This window comes from Schistocerca serialis, chromosome 7 (genome assembly GCF_023864345.2).
Source record: "Schistocerca serialis cubense isolate TAMUIC-IGC-003099 chromosome 7, iqSchSeri2.2, whole genome shotgun sequence".
Lineage (NCBI taxonomy): Eukaryota > Metazoa > Arthropoda > Insecta > Orthoptera > Acrididae > Schistocerca > Schistocerca serialis.
The window spans coordinates 160,638,995-160,657,443 of record NC_064644.1 but is presented as its reverse complement, the minus strand read 5'-3'; the positions used below and the strand labels follow the sequence as shown (position 1 = coordinate 160,657,443).

The following is an 18,449-nucleotide window of genomic DNA, read 5'->3' as shown; positions in this document are numbered from 1 at the left end:
CTGTAAATTAAACGCGATCTTCCTGCAGCAGTGTTGGTATTTAATTTCCAAGACACGTTTCACCTTTTATATGAAAGGCATGTAAATACGTTTACCTCAAGCCGTCATATAGTGTATTCCGTATAAAAGTCCCGTATATTTATGCAACGGTTTTCCGCGAGAACTACTTTTTTTTAAATTTTTTCCCTCAAGGCGTTCCCATCTATGTCCCCAGAGAAATTCTTCAGCGGATTTCAATTTAGTTGTTGCTTGCCCTGACAAACTGTAAGTGATAGCGGTACCTGTAGCACCCTGCTCTTATGGACTATAGAGGACGATGTTCCTCAGGTTCAAAGAAAGGTTTTTTTAGTGTCGTGGTTCATAATTCTCATTAGTATTCACTATGAAGCGTGGTAGGTTATTTACAGTAAATATTATAATACCCTCTCGCTATACAACTATCCTGTCTGGTCCACTATGACAGTCCCTCGTAACACACAGTAGTGTAAGATATCGTTTACCTTAATGCGTGTTTATAGCTCACTTTGATTACTACTTCAACTTTGTAGCACTGATTGTTACTTATATGAGGGCTATTTTTTATCACGGTCCAATAAGTCGCGAAATTAAAAAAATGATAAAAATCTGGCAAAGCTTTGCACAGAAGCGTTGCAGAGTGTCTAACTATTCAGTTCGAAGTGCGCAGATGCCTAGAACAATACATTTACGGTGCAAGTGTAAAGCCAGCAGTGGTGGTGGTCGAGCGGTTCTAGGCGCCACAATCTGGAACCGCGCAACCCCAACCATGCCTCGGGCATGGATATGTGTGATGTTCATAGGTTAGTTAGCTTTAAGTAGTTCTAAGTTCTAGGGGACTGATGACTTCAGAAGTTAAGTCCCATAGTGCTCAGAGCTATTTGAACCATTTTTTGCAAGTGTAAAGGGTGTGCTGCCGCATGATTTATTCATGCTGAGGCGTTGCGCCTCCTTTCATGCAGCCTGTGTAACATAACTGTCATAGGTGACACCAAAGAACCGAGTGAGATGGTGTAGTTGTTGGACACTGGACTCGCTTTCGGGACGACGACGTTTCAAATCCGCGTACGGCGATAGACTTTAAGATTTACCATGGTTTCCCTAAATCGCTCTAGGTAAGTGCCACGAAGGTTCCTTTGGAAGGGCACGGCCGATTTCCTTCCCCAAAGTTGAAATAACCCGAGCCTTTGCTCTGCCCCTACTGACCTCGATGTCGGCAAGATGTTAAAACCTAATCTTCCTTCCTATTCCTTTCTGTCGCAGCAAAATGCAGCAGTGGTGCAGGAACTTTGAAGCAGGATGTATAGACGTTCATGATGCAGGCAGTGAGGGAAGGAAGCGAGTGTCAATAGTATTGTTCTGCGAGTGGATCAGGCGATTCGAGAAAATCGTCTTAGAATCCAGAACAAGCGAAAAGGAATGTTGTAATTGGGCATTGCCCTTCTTCATGACAATCCTCGTCCGCACACTGCGGCTGCAACAAAGATGCCAGACACTCCAGCAGAATTTTCAGTGAGAAGTGTTTGACTACCCACAATATGGTCCGGACTTGGCTACATGTGATCATCTCTTTGCTCACACCAACTGTTGGCTACGAGGACAGCATTTTGGCACAGACAACGAACTGCAGACCAACGTAGAAAATTGGCGGAAAGCCACAGCGTCTGCCTCTTATCACTGGGGTATTGCAAACATGCTAGTACGCCACGAAAAATGTTTAAGACGATCTAGAGATGCAGCTGGAAGGTATAGCTAAATGTTGCTTTCCATTTCGCGACCGATTGGATCTTAAAAAAATTAGCCGTCATAGTTATCGTTCACTGTTATTTCTACATTTCACAGATATCTTTCACGGACATTGCTTCGTAGGAATATAGTTCATGTAAGGCTCTACCTGCTTGTATAGCGTAGCGCACTGGATTACGAGATAGTAAGTTGAGCGAAACTGGGATCTAATCCTTTTGGCACATTAACGTCCATGGCTGGTACATTGGTGATCCTGACAGTGGCTTTTAGGCGGTTTCCAACGCTCTTTTAGGCAAAAGCTGGTCTGGTTACCTCTTTCCGCCTCAGACAACACTTTGTACAAACTGTTGAAATACGATCATACACCAGACCAAAGTTTATGCAGTTCGCAGACAGGGGAGCACACGATTTCTCTACCTGAGGCAAGTGACGGCTGTGGCGAGAGGAAGGGCATCTGGCAGCAAAGTTAAATAAAATAAAACTGCCGAAACTTTGAGCACAGAGGAGCCCAGGGCACCTGCTAAGGAAAGGAAAGAAATAGTTCAAGAGAGGTTCTGTTTGATAACGTTGAAACATGGCGTAAAAAATAATTATTTGTAATTCAAAGAAATATTACGGTAAGCTCATGACACACAGTAGTCCATTACATTCCACCATTACCGTCCATACTTTCACACTGAAACACTATAGAGGGTGTCCCACAAACGTTTCGACAAACTTCGTGGGCTTGTAGAGGATGTCTTGAGGAAAAATTGAGGACAGGAATCGTCAGAAACGTCATCCAACGACACTGGGCACTAGCGCCTGCCATAGGCAACCCCTCTGGCAGCAAATGTGACTTTCTACAATTACTGGCCATGTTGTTTGTTGTTATTCAGTGATCGCGTTGCCGTGGTGGACGACGGTTTCGTCTGCAGTTTAATGTCCTCCTAAATACATAAGGACTTTTAGAAGGTTCCAGGAAAAAAATTAATGTGGATGGAAACCCATGTCTGAAACAGTCATCCACAGAGGCAACAGAGCATCGTATTCATAGGAGACAAGGCCTCTGCACACAGCAGGTAGCCCCCATCTTCTATACTGGCGACAATGAATAATAAACAACGTTGCCAGACGGTCCGCCTGATGTCCGTCAACTTATAAAGTTAAGTCTGCTGCCGAAGGGATGATGGCCTAGTGGCAGGGGTCGCCTCTAATTTCGACGCTCTATAGTGTCGTTGGATGATATTTCCGGACACGGGTTTCTATCCTCGATTTGTTCCTAAATAAACTCTCTAAAACCACGAAGCTTGTCGCAACATTCTGGGATACTCTGTATTTAACCACGGTAGACAATCGCATCCGTTGCAGCCACGTCGTAATGCTTTCCCACATTTCTGTCTCAAACATGAGCTTCGGAAAACCGGTAACTATGCATGAATACTAGACATAATATGTTCACACTCTTCTAGCGGCAGCCGACGAAGACTTTCGTACAAAAACTAACGGCAAGCTGCTTATACGCTTCAACATATCAGAATTCGAGGAATCTGTCTGAAGCTGTCATCTGCTACACTGATAAGGAACCGACCAACAACACCGTCTACGACATCATCTTGTTCACATAGTTGGACGTTTGAACGCACAACAGTTTTCACAAAGTCGTCACGTTTTCCTAACGCTCGCATTTGTTGTCTTCTCATCTTGCACGGGGTGGACTTTTCGCCTATATTCTACTTTTGTTTCAGCGCACTTAATACACTCAACACAGAACCTATGGCAAACTAAGACTTATTTACTGTATCTACCGTATCAGTTGCAAAAGATCATTTTTTGTAAATAGTCTTCACGCGTTTGCCGCCGGATGACGCTGTGCAAATTCCACAATATTTCCTCGGAGCAATTGTCCGACATCTTCAGGTGGCTGAACCTCGCTGGTGGCTAGGTACTACTGACAAGATCCGCACGTCGACGCTCTGTACACAGACCATGACCGCGAAGCATTCGAAGGCGTAGAAATCCCGCCTGCACAATGATTTGCAGATAGGTAGCGCCATACTCAAGCGCCCTCTGCTGAAAATCGCAGAGCTGCCCTCCTGCGCGTGCGCCGTACGCTATGTTTACTAACAGTGCGACCAGACATCATTCACTAAAAAAATTACTTTTTTCTAAGAACTTACCAAAACATCAAGCACATTCTTTTTGACTGTTTTACGCGTATGTGTTTCATTGCAGAACAAGTAGCAACTTGACACTCCTTTCTTCAGCTCTTTTAAACGAAACTGCACGAGCAATTGGGAGGGCAGAGAAGGCGACTGTTCAGTGAGATCTGAAACAATAACTGCACGAGATGAACACTTGACTCGGTATATGAAGAGAGTAACTGTTCTCGAAAGAACAGATACCATTAATGACCTTGCAGCTTCTCTAGAATAAATGATAATTAATTGAAACCCTCAGCTGTCGACAGGTGTTGTTGATATACCTCGATGGGGACAGCTGAAAATGTGTGCCCCGACCGGGACTCGAACCCGGGATCTCCTGCTTACATGGCAGACGCTCTAAGCATCTGAGTCACCGAGGACACAGATGAATAGCGCGACTGCAGGGACTTATCCCTTGCACGGCCCCCGTGAGACCCACATTTACAACTGTCCACAATCTACATACGTAATGTTCCTAATGGATATTTGCCCCTACACTCATTACTCGCGCCAACTAAGGTGACGATTCCCGTAAGAGTTCGGGCAACCTGTGCGCATTCGCACATACGAAGGTCAATGGCCGGGTAGCCTTTAACTATACATGAAGATAGTAACTGTTCTCGAAAGAACAGATACCACTGATGATGGATAGAGCGTCTGCCATGTAAGCAGGAGATTATGGGTTCGAGTCCCGGTAGGGATACACATTTTCAGCTGTCCCCATCGAGGTATAACAACAACACTGTCGGCAGCTGAGGGTTTCAATTAATTATCATTTACTTAACTCGGAGATTGGCAAAAACAATGAAAACTTTGAATGCTTTAGCGCGCCTCACTGCATCGATGTTGCTGGTGTAGCGCAAAGTAATTGTCACATAAGGTAAACATGCTGAGTGGGTTTTTGTTTACATTGGGCTTGAACTTGCAATGAACAGAATACAGATCGTACTTTCTCTCATATCGCTTTCACTCGCATCGCGCGGGTCAAATGCCAGGTGATCGATCGAGCAACGACCGATAACCGTATCGTGCTCTCCGACTCATTGTCATGTGTATAAACTCACCATCAGCAAAATAACACCACTTGGTCATCATAGTACGACGTAGTTACAGCGGAACTGTCCGAATCAGCGGCGGGACGTTGCGGTTGTGCCATGTTTGGTGAGGGGAGCGTCGGATGAACAAGCCTGGCGTTAATGAACAGCGGGCCGGCTCGACTGCTCTGTGCGCAGCCCCCGTGCCGCTTAGTCAGTCCGGAGAGCGGAGTTTATTTCTGGAGTCGGCCTCCCCAGACACGAGGGCGCGTCCGGATTCGTGCTCACTCCCCAGCCGGTCGGCTCATGGAGCTTCTGACAGCGCAATAGCGCTCGCCTCCACATTATTACTGCGCGCTCGGTAATCTCAGTACTTTCGCCAACGACAGTGACTCACTTCGGCTTTGAGATAGGCTCGCCACATTAATCCAGTACGGAAGGGGAGGTGAGGTCTGAGAAACTTCGCCGCTGTACAACTTTGATGTACACTAACGTGTCGACAAAAACTTCTCGTATTAATTATCCTTCATTTAATCAAACGTTTCTAGGCTGCGAATTTGCAGTGTCCGCAAATTGATGAAGTTGCCATAGCTATAGCCGATCGTGCAGCACATAACTTCAATTCTACAACCAGCGCTCGAGCTGCGTCACGAGATTTGTCTCCCCCTGGTGAACAACTCAAAAAAGTTTGCGGTGCATTTTACACTGTTATCCCTACAAGATTCATAATTTGCACCAAATGAAGCTATAAGACAGGCTTCAGCGCTGTGACTTTGCCCTTCATTTTCTGGCACGCATGGAAATTAATGACATGTGGCCGGGGAATATTATTTTGAGGGACGAGGAACATTTTACTCTGGAAGATGTCGCATATTGGGTTCTACTCCGCTAATATTGTGCAGGAATATCCACCACACTCAGCTTATGTGACTGTGTGATGTGGTTTCACAAGCTTCCTCATTCCCCGTCCGTTTTTCTCCGAGGAGATTGACACATCTCGGCCCTGTTATGTGTTCGTACGATATTTCACTGTCTGTGTTATACTGATTACGATGCAAAGTTCCTTTGGACATGCATGCATGTCCGAAGGGGCAGGCACTGCGGCGACTACAGCCGTTATAAAATATATGAAGGGAATACGCAATTGCGAATAAAGACAACCATCAACTGTAGAACGGAAAGACGACAATGAAATTCTGTGCCAGACCGCGACACGAACCCAGATTTCTCTCTCAACGCGAGCGGTCGCCTTACCATTTGGCTATCCGTGCACGACTCACGGCCAGACAGAAACATCCATATGTCGTGAACCATGCGTCTACGATCTGTTCTCATACATCCCTTATGTATATTCCCGTAAAGGTCAGGCGTCGTACTTGAAACTCGCTTGCCCCGTGTTCAAGATGTGATGCATTTCCAGATCCTGTGACCTAAATCCTTGTGACTTGGTGTGAAGATATCTGAAAGATCGTACCTACCAGGCATGTATCCGGACTCTTCCTGATCTCAAGTGCAGCGTATGACGACATCGCTCTGGTTACACGGTATACCATGCGAGAAACTGTGGACCACGCCGTGTTACGTATGGCAGCATGTTGCTGAGTCTGACTATTTGAGCACATGTTGTAACTTGTGACCTTATGCCAATTATAACGGGACAAAACTGTAGGAGAACTTGTAGCAGAAGTCCGAGCCCAGAACTGGAGCTAGACAGGAAATGCTGATCACTGAACTGCGCGATCAGCTCCCGCGTCGTCGGACCACAAGCGCCGAAACAAGGCCACAAGCCAAGGACATCGACCGCAGCCGGCGGTCGCTCCTTCTTGATCAGCAACCCTCGGCTGCATCAAGACTTCCGTGACATCGTCCCTGGGGCCAGCCTTCGAGAACCCACTGCGGCTCGATTGACTTCCGCATCGTCAACGATTACTCCAGACCCCGGTCTTTGGCCCGTTCCAGATGGTTCTCTGTGGACCACAAACGCAGCCCTTCTGCGTATTCAGCACCGGGAAAAAGCATTTAAACCGAGTACGTCGTGTTAGGGCACGGCAGGGGCACACACAGCGCCTGTCGCGTAACAGCTGGGAATCCTCGCTGTTAACTCTGCCGCCAACGGACCGCGAAGGAGGGACCTCTGCCCAGCCCGGGCAGGCAACACCGCGCCATCCGCCCTACCCTGCTCCTCACCGTCGGTCCAGACTTCGACTCCAGGCACCGTCATCGCCGTGCCACTGGAACGAAGCCACCCTCCTCATTAGAGAAGACCCGTGACCGCAGCGTGGCCTCATCCTGCCGTCAGAGCTAGCCTCGCATACCGGAGACGCCAGACAGCCGCCGCCGGCGATGTCCACTGAGACAAGACACTGACCTGTCCTGCTGCCACGCCCCCTAGCCGCCAGCACAACAGAGGCCTGTGGCGCATGGTTCCAGCTGCCGCAATAAGTCCTTGCAAGGACTGAGCGCCGCTGTCGAGGCAGCAGATTCTAGTTACGCCAGCGCAACGCTCTGTCTCCCGAACAGCGCGTGCAATCCGCCCGCCATCCGTCACCGTCGGCAGCTACGACTCCGGAATATTACCAGGGAACTCCGGACCGCGTCAATCAGAACAGTGCCTGAACTGTATGAATTAGCAAAGAACTAATAAAGAGTGGTTGTACCCTCACCAAGATTGGCCGCTGCCGCTGTCCACATCCCCCATCTTCGACAGAGAACCCATCCGACACCCAGACAGCCCACCTCAGTCACCCTTACACAAAAAAGTGCCATAACCACTGGTACCATGTGTTCTGCTACAGCGCTACATTTTCTGTAGTGACAGGCAATAGAACTACACTCATGCTCATAAATTAATGGATAATGCTGATACATAGTGAAACAGCGCGCTGGTGGGCGGTTTGCGGGTTTAAATCACCTCGGCGTATGACCATGCGGTGCATTTGACCTGTGGTCGTCCCAAGGTGGCGCTCACAGCAGTCCACATACGCAGAGGTGTGTTGGTGCATGTCAGAGTACGGTGCAGCGAGTAAGTATGCTGACGTTTCCAGACGTGCTTATGGTTCAAATGGCTCTGAGCACTATGGGACTTAACTTCTGAGGTCATCAGTCCCCTAGAACTTAGAATTACTTAAATCTAACTAACCTAAGGACATCATACACACCCATGCCCCAGGCAGGATTGGAACCTGCGACCGTAGCGGTCGCGCGGTTCCAGACTGTAGCGCCTAGAACCGCTCGGCCACACCGGTCGGCGACGTGCTAATGGTGACTGTGTTGAAAATGGCACAAAGAACACATACTGATGACGTTTTCAGGGGTAGAATAGTAGGACGACTGGAGGCTAGTCAAACACAGCAGGTTATAGCACGGGTCCTCCGTGTGCCACAAAGTGTGATCTCAAGATTATGGCAACGACTCCAGCAGACAAGAAACGTGTCCAGGCGCTACAGTACGGGACGTCCACAGCGTACAACACCACAAGAAGAGCGATATCTCACCATCAGTGCCCGCAGACGGCCACGGATCACTGAAAGTAGCCTTGCTTGGGACCTTACCGCAGCCACTGGAACAGTTGTCTCCATACACACAGTCTACAGACGACTGAACAGACGTGGGTTATTCACCCGGAGACCTACAAGATGCATTCCACTGACTCCTGGTCTCAGGAGAGCCCGTAAAGCCTGTTGCCAAGAACACAGTACATGGTCATTGGAACAATGGTCCCAGGTTATGTTCACGGACGAGTCCAGGTATAGCCTGAACAGTGATTCTCGCCTGGTTTTCATCTGGCGTGAACCAGGAACCATATACCAACCCCTTAACATCCTTGAAAGGGACCTGTATGGAGATCGTGTTTTGATGGTTTGGGATGGGATTATGATTGGTGCATGTACACCCCTGCATGTCTTTGACAGAGGAACTGTAACAGGTCAGGTGTATCGGGAAGTCATTTTGTACCAGTATGTCCACCTTTTCAGGGGTGCAATGGGTCCTACCTTTCTCCTGATGGATGATAACGCACAGCCCGCGTCTGGGATGCTCTCTGTCGACGTATCGCTGCACGTCTTCAAACCCCTACGACACTTCACGAGCTCCGATAGGCACTGGTGTAAGAATTGGAGGCTATACCCCAGCAGCTGCTCGACCACCTGATCCAGAGTATGCCAACCTGTTGTGCGGCCTGTGTACGCTTGCATGGTGATCATATCCAATATTGATGTCGGGATATTTGCGCAGGAAACAGTGGCGTTTTGTAGCACGTGTGTTTCGGGACGGTTTTCTCAACTTATCACCAATACCGTGGACTCACAGATCTGTGTCGTGTGTTTTCCCTCTGTGCCTATGCTATTAGCGCCAGTTTTTTGTAGCGCCACGTTGTGTGGCACCACATTCTACAGTTATCCTTAATTTATGAGCAAGAGTGTATTATACTTTTCAGCGTACTCCGCGATCACTGATCGATGCAGGTACCTACGGTGTTTCAGCGTCCTGCGATGTATACAGCCTACACTCCAGCACTGGGAATACTGTTAGTTTAAATATAACCGCCCGACACATTCGAAAACAATGACCTATCTGAATAAAAATTCATACTGCATGTACTTGAAATATTTACGAGATTTTATTAAAACTGGACAATGCGATTTCTCGAAACAACCGACTTGTCTCTTACCACTATTTACAGCCAAGATTTTCATATTCGATTATCAAAATGGCTCTGAGCACTATGGGACTCAACTGCTGAGGTCATTAGTCCCCTAGAACTCAGAACTAGTTAAACCTAACTAACCTAAGGACATCACACACAGCCATGCCCGAGGCAGGATTCGAACCTGCGACCGTAGCGGTCTCGCGGTTCCAGACTGCAGCGCCAGAACCGCGCGGCCACTTCGGCCGGCTTCGATTATCACTTTGGTTTCCATTTGACATAGCCACACCCAGTCGCTGTGGTAACACTGGGTACACACTGAACACTTTCTCCGTAGATAACACGGAAAATCGACAGCTAAAAATAAATTCTAATCCTAAATGCGTTCAAACTCTTGCTGGGGTCATTTGCGCCGCAGTGTTGTTGCGTAACTGTATATAGTTTGGGTAGCAATGAGGTGGTATTCCATAGGGCCACATGGTTACCCTGAAAGGTCGCATTACTGCTAATCATCATGTGACCATTTTGGCTGATCGGATGCATCCCATGATACAATGTTTATTCCTCTGTGGGTATGCTGTGCTGCAAGACTACAGAGCCCCTGCTGACACAGCTGGCATCGTAGAGAATAGATTTTGTGAGCACGAAGATGCATATTCGCATCATCCCTGACCACCAAAGTCACAATATCTCGGTATTACCGCGCCTATTGTGGATTACTTTGAAAAGAAAGTTGCGTGATCGCTATCCTCGTCCATCATCGTTACCTGAAGGTACCATTAATTTGCGGGACGGATGGCGTGAAATTCCCTGGTGTATCATACAGAACCTGTATTTATCCATTTCGAGACGACAGGAACCTGTTTTGAATGTCTACGTGTATCCTACACCATATCGGGCATGGTAATGTGTTATGTTTTTGGAGTTTCCATATTTTTGACCGCCACTGAGGATACTTCATTACGCACTTGTTCGTTTTTATGAACAGGTGATTCACTTAGTGCAATGTGTTGCGGTCTCGAACAGTCCCCTATCAAGTACTTGTCTGTCACAGGGTGCATGCCTCGGTTACAGCAATGCGGCTGCATGTTAGTGCTAGTCTGCGAGCAATGCAGACCGATTAATTGGTAGACAAGCCGTTTACCTCTCATTGTTCTTGTAATATATGTGGATAACCTTGCACATGGATTATATATCGTTGATCATCGTGTGCATATGATTTTGTGCGGTATCGCCCAGAGATCGCGGTGCCACATCAAAGTCAGCAATGTCTATCGACACCACAGACATTAGCGAGGGCTCGCTGCAATCCGTAACAACCACTGCAAGGCACTCCGGAAGATGACGTCTCCATCTCTTCATAGCAGCGCCCTCACACTGAGGCCAATGTGGTGTCGAGCGTGCAAGAGCTCACATCAGTTCGTGACTTCTGCTGAAGGAGTCAACATCAATGAGTAGGACCAACAAATGATTCAAAGTTTCAGATGTAGTTTCGTAAGAGTGGAACATTTATTAATAAGTGTATCAAGTGACGCTTTACTAGTCACTGACAGCTATAAATTGTCAGACATTCCTACGGCAACAAAGTGAACTAATATTTCATGTGCTCTAGTTCCTATCTGCCACCTCAGCAAGCAACCAAAGAATCCACATTTATGGCCGTACGACTGTAGCTTCACGTGGTCACAACACTTTGTGATTAGGGTTTTTATTTATTTTAACCAACGTAAACGTAGTATCCCTTGTGGAATTCCGACTGCGTTACTTAATATCCTGCCTAAGCAAGAATACCTGAGTCACATATAGCAGCAACCCATTTCAGACATCAGTACTTGTCACTCAATAGCCTGCCGAAGCATGAATATCTGAGTCACATATAGCAGCAATCTATTTCAGACAACAGTAACTGATAAGAAATGGCGCCTCGTCTATCACTGAGCTGCGATAAACTACTTGGAATTGTGTTGGACGTCCATCGTTACGGATATATGAATCCGCATGTCTGCGTGGAGGCTGCCGCTCTTGGAGGCACTGGTCGGCAACTATACCGTCCAACAACATTAATGTGACCATCACCTAAGGTCGAAACCAACGTGCAATAACCACTCATAGACGGCAGGTGGCAACATTACCAGTGGAGGGTATAAAAAGCGCCTCGTGAGGACGCATCATTGTCGTTATGCGGGAAAGGAGCGATTTACCTGACATTCAAATGGCCACGATCATTGGCTTTCGCGCCAACGGTGGAAGCATTTCAGGAACGGCTAATTTTTTAAACTGTTCACATGTTGCCGTAATTAAATATACCGTGCATGCAAAATGGCACATACAAAACCGCAACTGTGTTGTACAGCGGGCCTTAGATGACAGGGATGAACGACGGCTGCAGAGATGTGTACGAGGCTAGACCTGCAACTGTTGTGCAACTGACCGCCCAGATCAACCAAGGGGCTACCAATTGTGACGCCACAACGACCTATCTGCGAACGCTGGTCCTCCGCTTCAAGGTCCTGGTTCATTCACACATGCCGACTGCTGTTCATCGGCCATGAAGGCTCGAATTTGCACGTCAATATCCTAACTGAATATCCACCGGCTGGCGACAGGTTGTCGTTGGTGTGTAGGACGTGAAACGTCTTAAAGCAAGCACCCTGCAACCAGGAGCGAATTCAGGTTCTGGGGAATGTTCTCGTGGCTGGGTGTTCTCGTCATTCTGGAAGACATAATGTATCGACACAAGCATGCATCTATCCTTGAGGACCATGTCTACCCCTACATGCAATTTCTTTTTCCTCGGCACGGTGGCATCCATCATCAGGAAAATGCAACGTTCATATATTGCTGTATGCGTGTCTAGTTCGGAGAACAACAGGATGCGTTAACCGTACGACCTTGGCCACCAAACATCCCGGATTTGAGCCCAGTAGGGAATCTGTGGAACCACCTGGATCGAGCTGTTCGCGCCATTGACCCTCAACCGAGAAACCTACCGCAGCTGGCCACGGCAGTGTAGTCGGCGTGGCTTCACATCCCTCTCCCCATCCAAGAACTTTGCTGACTCTCTTCCTGCACGTTTCGCGCTGCAAAAGCTGGCCATTTAGGATTTTGACAGATGGTCACCCTTTCCGTGCTCTGTGGCGGACATGGGGTACACGGCTGAAGCGAGGAGCTGTCTGTCGGCCCTATGACTTGGTGAGAGTGAGACCTTGGTGTCCATCAAGGAAGTAGTGTGGCGCGGCTCGGGCATTGTAGGACAAAGTGTTAATGATTGCTGCCGGTGCCCACATCGTTGATCTGCAGTTTTTACACTTTTAATTCCGCACGATTTGTCACTGGTATACGTTTGAGAGGATCGTATTACAATAGTGTGCGGAATCGTTGATGCAAAAAGGAGATACCCGGTTATAGAGTGGAGGCCATTTATGCTGAGTTTGATTGGTTGTGCCTACCTTATGTTCGCTATTCAGTGTCTGAGGTAATGTCGTCGCCGTAGTTGTGGCTGTCTTGTGTAGGCACGACCTAGTCGGAGGAATTGTTCAAAAATGGTTCAAATGGCTCTGAGCACTATGGGACTCAACTGCTGTGGTCATAAGTCCCCTAGAACTTAGAACTACTTAAACCTAACTAACCTAAGGACATCACACACATCCATGCCCGAGGCAGGATTCGAACCTGCGACCGCAGCGATCGTGCGGTTCCAGACTGTAGCGCCTTTAACCGCTCGGCCGGAGAAATTGTGATTGCCGTGCAGGTGGATTTGTAAGTAGGCTGTTTTGGTTTTTATATTGGTAACGCCACGTAGCGCTCTATATGAAAATCACTGGCTGTGCTGTGTGCGGTCTGTGGCTGGTTGACATTGTTGTAATATTCGCTATTGTAGTGTTGGGCAGGTGGATGTGAACAGCGCGTAGCGTTACGCAGTTGGAGATGAGTCTGCGAGCAGTGGTGAATGTGGGGAGAGAGTTGGCAGAGTTTTGAGAGCGGATGATCTGGACGTGTGTCCACCAGAGACAGTAAATTTGTAAGACTGGATGTCATGAACTGATGTATATATATTATGACTTTTGAACACTATTAAGGTAAATACATTGTTTGTTCTCTATCAAAATCTGTCATTTGCTAACTATGCCTATCAGTAGTTAGTGAATTCAGTAGTTAGAATCTTTTATTTAGCTGACAGTATTGGCGCTCGCTGTATTGCAGTAGTTCGAGTAACGAAGATTTTCGTGAGGTAAGTGATTCATGAAAGGTATAGGTTATTGTTAGTCAGGGCCATTCTTTTGTAGAGATTATTGAAAGTGAGAGTGCGTTGCGCTAAAAATATTGTGTGTCAGTTTAGTGTTGATCAGAATAAGTAAAGAGAGTAATGTCTGAGTATGTTCAGTTTTGCTCAGCTGTTAGAAAATCAAATAAGGCAAAGGTTTATCAGCACAATCATTCATAAATTTTTCTAAGGGGAGGTTGCAGATTTTGTTCCATCGTTGTTGCTACTGCGTGCGCCTTGGCTTCGCTGTTTTGACGAGGGTTCACTATTGTCTTACAACATTTCTTATAGTGAAAAGAGTTGCTGTTGCATGTGCGATGACCAAGACTGTAATTCTGTCCAAGTACCTCGACAATAGACACTACAAATTAACATGCGCACCATCCACGGACGAGGAACAAGGTCAGTTCTGTCTGAGTCTGATGCGATGTACTAGCACGGCGTGGGGTCCACGTCAGTTATTTCAGCACTGTCGCATGGTATTGATGTTATTCTGTTCGTCTGGCTTGAGGCTAATAAAAAGCCGTGGGTTGTTCATTATCTCCCTTTCCGTGCTCATTGCTTAAGTGTCCTACAGTAACGTTGTGTCCTCTTGTTACGGATGTCGTGTGCCGCTTGCGTAAGGCAGTTTTTAGATTCCGGCGCCACAAGCGCGGTAAAAGATGAGCGATGTGCTATTAGCGGCAGTACCTAAGTAAGTACAATGTGAGGCAAACAGGTGCCGTGGCCGAGTGCGTACGATTTATGGCAGAATTAACAGAGCAGGAAAAGACCTGCAGTTACTTCCAACAGGATGGAGCAACGGCCCTTGCAGCCGGCCGAACCGTGGAGCACATTTACACAGTCTTCACTCCTGACTCAGTCTGGTCCCGGCCATAGCTGGTCACCCGGGTCAGCTGACCTGTCAGGTGCGGTTGGTTTGTAAGGGGAGCCTTCAACTCTAAGGTGTACTGGAACAATCGTCATAGTCTAAACAAGAACTGCAACAGAGCATTTCAGATGAGATTGCAGCTATTCCAGCAGTCCAGCTTTGATCCGTCCTAAGTAACTTGCGACCAGGGTCCAAAACTGCCAAGAGATGAATGGTGGTCACTCTCAACATCTGGTATAGTCAAGTTAGTACTGTATAACCTTTCCTCTGCTGTGTTTCTTTGTACCGTGGGGCTCTATTCTCCAAGCCACTTTTATTTGCTCCACCCTGTATTACACGCCTTAAGTATTCTCATGAAATATACCAGGAATTGTATTTACAATTTGTCACATTCAGTGTGAGCAGAGGACTGATGATTTTGTAGTTTGTGATAAAAACGCAATCGTTGCGACCTTTCGATACTGTTTGGCAGTGATGTATGTAATTAAATTACAACTGCTAGTATAAGAGCTTTTCTTGTTCCCAACAGGGCTGTCCCTTAATTCTAAGTTAAGTGTTGTACACCACGTTCCCTTAGGTTAGCGTAGTGATGAGTTACCTGGAGTGGTATCTAGGGATATCTAGCGCTGTTACGCTGCCCTGTTTTAGAACAAAGCTGTCTTAAGGCGTGCCAAGCTCTTTAAGTATGGGCTGACGACGATTCGGAGCATAACGCGTAGAGCCTTTATCATTAATGTGGTGCGTGGCGGACTGAATGTTCTGTGTTGTGTCCTGTGCTGACTGGTGAACGGAATTCAGTAGCTTTTACATCTTCTGCAAACTCTAACTGTGGGGTAGTTCTCGTCGATGATGAACTGAATAATAATTTATTCGCTTTTCAAAACCTATTAAAGAAAAGTCAAGTACCGATATTAATCATTTGTTTGGAGTTTTTATTACCTTTCGAGTAATGCTACAGTTTGAAGTCAGTTTTACATTTTTTCTTGAAATGAGAATCTGTCGATTTCAGAGTTTTGTAAGGGCTCTATGACTTTCTTAATGTTGAAGTGATAGAATTACAAACGTAAAACGTTTTCAAAATATCTTTGATATTAAGTCTCTAATCTTTCGATATTCATCTCCAATCTTGCGCTGAATGTCGCTTTTGGAGGGTGGTAGCATTGTAAGTGGGTCGTGGTTCTTATACTGACCTGTTATAGGAACGCATGTGCGGCAGTTACTGAGAGCTATCGTGGATGTCTGACGCCCCTTCCCAAGCTGATGGTCCCAAAGCCACGACGGAATCTCCATTGTAGCCTCCGCCGATATTAGTGTGCCTCCCGCAATTGAATTTTTCAATAACTGCTATTCAGCTCAACCTCATCAGCTGCCAAATTCCCAACCCTCAAGTCTCAACCACTAAAAACTCGGTGAAGAGCGAAGACGCCATGTTAGCACCACTTACAGAATTCTGTGATCTTTTCCGATGCATTAAGTTCGAACTGCGGCCCCCCCAAATGGACTGCAGTCTCACTACAAATGAAGCCAACACGGTGGACACCACGCTAACATTTGTAGGGCGAACATTTCCTTCACAATGAACAGTTGTAACACTCAACCCTCTCTTCATTCCGGCTCATACATATGATGCGAAAAATATAAAATACGGAAGTGTGATTATGCATTTCACGGACGAACGACGTTGTCTTCTCGCTCCTCCCTGCCCCAGAACAGGTCACGGTGGCAGCACATATCTCTTGCCACAGAAATAAAAATGCCGAAACCAGGATGAGCAACTGGCAAGCACACGCAGACACTGAAGGACGGGATAATAATGCTGTGCAAAAACAAGAAGGAGGTTACAAAGCCAAATGAGACAGTTATTGACTTTCCTTCTCTAGCAGCTGTTGGGTGTCACACGGTGGACGTTACAGCAGACAAAAGATTTTTCGCTGCTTTCATTTTGCCCGAGAAAGCTCTCGCAAACAGTATTAACACAGGGAGCACGGCGTGAGAGGCTTTTGAAGCACTAGTGGCGCAGCAAACAAGACACAAAGAACAACAAGAGAGATAAAAAGGACAAATGGAATCATGCGGTTGTCGAGGAGCGACAAGCTGTAAAGGCGCTCTCAAGTGGGCAACTCTGAGAGCACAGAAGCGGTGGTTATGCGGAAGAAACGGGCTCCACATAAAAGCCAAGAGCGCCGGGGCGGGCGCCGCTGGGTCACGCAGTTAACGCCGTGTGCAAGTTGGCAGACGTGGCAACTACCGGCTGTTGGCGCGCCGGGGTTTTAGGCCTGCAGCGGCGGCACCCCGTTGCGCTAAGCAGGGCTGCCAACATTGCGCGGAGTGCACATTAGTACAACTCGCTGAGCAGCGGAGTCAAGTCGGCGGAAGAATAACAACGTTCACCGTAGTCAGCAGAGTGCTTCTTCACCCTCATCTCACCATAATCGAATTATGTAAATTTATTTTCCATATTTCACCACAAGAAAGTTACCCAAAAATTAGCAAATTAATTCCTGCACGTATTTTTGGTCAAATGTTTCAATGGAGCGAAAACAATACTCCCTAGAAATTACACAACGGATTATTGTCCGGAATTATATAAGCAAACGCAAGGAGGGAAATGAACAAATGGGATATCAAACTAACCTGTGTAAGGTGTAATTAAAAAATAATTGCTTAAAAAACTTAATTAGTGGAGGGCAAAACAAAATATTTCACAAACAGCTACTGTTAGCTACGGAAACAAAGTGTCAAAAGCCTCCTTTCTTCAAGGCTTAGAGAAAATTGCGCTGGTGTAATATCTACCAGTCAGAAACGATTCCTTCCAATCAAGTACTCGAGAACAGAAGGGTCTAGGAACACAGACGAGGTGTCAAAAAGCCCATCACTTCAAGGCATAGTTGCTTCGCTCAAAAAAGGTTGCTGTGTGAAACTTGAAAATAAATCAAATTAATAAAAGTTGGTCAAATGTTTTGTGAAGTGATTTGTCCAAAAGTAGGAAATAAGAGATCAGAGAAATCTTAGACAAAATTTCTAGTTGATGTTATGAATGGCATGTTTCTCTAAATGAGAGTTAAGTTCGGATACAGCATTAGTAGCGCCCCTATTGACACAGCCACATCGATTAAGTATCTAGACGTAAGGCTGCAAAGCGGTATGAAGTGGAATAAGCACGTAAAGACGGTAGCAGCGAAGGCGAATGCTCTACTTCGTTGTAATGCGAGAACTTTGGGTAAGCGTAGCTCGTCCGTAAAGGAGACGGCATACAGAACGTTAGTACGGTCCATTCTTGAGTACTGCTCGCGTATTTTGGATCACCACGACGTCGGATTACAGAAAGATATGGAAGCAATTCAGAGCCTGGCTGCTATATTTGTTGGGGAAAGGTTCTGTCTAAAGCGCAGGTATTATGGAGACGCTGCGTGAACTCAAATGGAAATCCCTGGAGAGAAGATGACATTCTTTTCGCTAAACAATATTGAGAAAATTTGGAGAACTGGCCTGCTATACACTACGCCCAAGAAGCGCGAAGATAAGGGCAGTTAGGGGTCGTTTTGAAGGCATATAGACAGTTGTTTTTCCCTCGCTCTGTTTCCGAGTGGTACAGGAATGGAAATGACTAGTAGTTATTGTTTCCTATCATTTAACTGTAGTTGTGTCTGCTATATTTGGGCTCGGATTCCCACAATCCATTTCACGTCAT

General features: G+C 46.7%; 1 protein-coding gene across 1 annotated transcript in view; it reads right to left on the bottom strand.

The window, feature by feature from the left end:
- Positions 1-18,449, bottom strand: part of LOC126412870 (fat-like cadherin-related tumor suppressor homolog) — an 894,730-nt gene that overhangs the window by 327,874 nt on the left and 548,407 nt on the right. The gene's annotated exons all lie outside the window — the stretch shown is intronic.